This window comes from Frankliniella occidentalis, unplaced genomic scaffold (assembly GCF_000697945.3).
Source record: "Frankliniella occidentalis isolate FOCC.00 unplaced genomic scaffold, Focc_3.1 Scaffold48, whole genome shotgun sequence".
In the NCBI taxonomy this organism is placed as follows: Eukaryota; Metazoa; Arthropoda; class Insecta; order Thysanoptera; family Thripidae; genus Frankliniella; species Frankliniella occidentalis.
The window spans coordinates 1,325,084-1,326,443 of NW_026267178.1; positions in this window are offsets into that span (position 1 = coordinate 1,325,084).

Genomic DNA, 1,360 nt, shown 5'->3' on the forward strand with positions numbered 1-1,360 from the left:
GCAGCTTCCTTTTACGGCAATTAGAGGAAGCAGCAAATCACTGGCGGCGGGGTCAAGAACAAGAACAGCCCGCCGTCCTAGCTCTGCGTGACGCTCGTGTTAGCGCCCCCCCCCCCCTCCCTCTGCCGTACACCTCGACGACGGTCGCTGCTCGGCGCTGCTCCCTTTTCCCTAGCACCGCCACGGCGGTGTCAGAGAACCAACGCGTTCACAAACGCCACGACAGACATGTGATTCCAATTGTTCCACACAGTTTCCCCATGATAAAACTATGGAATCTACTGGCAGCGGGATGACGAGGTGGTGGTGGGGGGCCCCTCTGTGCGCTCCCACAGGCCGCCGCCACCGCCGGTCCGCGCGAGTCGCTCGTAACGTTATGGGTTCGTAGCGTTACGCGAGTTTATTGAAACTGACGCTGCAGTGCGGTGCGCTGTGTTACGACCGTTCCCCTGCGAATAATGAGTGTCGCTATACGCACTCAAAGAGCGGAATGGGTGCAGCGGCGGGCAGGAGCGGGGCGGGGCGGCCCTCCTCTGCCGTCTATCGGATGCCGACTGAGAGTGTCTCGGGCCGACCGACCGACCGCGTGCGCTGTATTCGCCCGTTGTAGTGGTGTGTCTGTGTGTGTCTGTGTGCCGTATGAAGTCTCAAAACACGAAACAAAACGGGACGTGCTGTTCCCACACGAGCCGTATATAACGTCGGCCGCCGTACGCTGGTTTCGGCCGAGCAGTGCAGCTCCGCGGCACTAATGCCGGCGATATGTTCGGCCGCAGCGAATTGGACTCCCAATCAGCTGACTGTGCTGCTGCTGCTGCTGCTGCTGCTGCTGCTGCTGCTGCTGCTGCTGCTGCTGCCGCCGCCTGCCGCCGCCGCCACCTGTGTCCGCCCCGCTTTCGCCCGTCCGTCTCTCAGTGAACGCATTGCAATGTGGCGCCCATGTGACGCCGCCGCTCTCGGCCCGGCGGGGCGGCGACTGTGGAGGCGGCCCGGACACGCGAAGGTGAGGAGTCCCTCAAGGTGATATAAGATCAGTAACTCATGATTGGTCGGCGTTAGCATTAGCAGCAGATAAGGCCACGAAGCTCACACCACGGACACGCTAGCACAGCTACCCCCCTCCCCCCCTCTCTCTCTCTCTCTCTCTCTCTCTCTCTCTCTCTCTCTCTCTCTCATGTCGCTCTCGCCGCGACGAATCGAGCACCTCGAGCGATCGCGCGACACCGCGCCTCTACCTCCACAGAGGACACTTTGACGGCCACCAGATCAGCCTCGGGGGTCATTAACCGCGCGAGAGGCGAGCGAGCGGCAGCAGTCGGGAGGAGGAGGAGGAGGAAGAGGAGGAGGAGGAGGAGGAGGA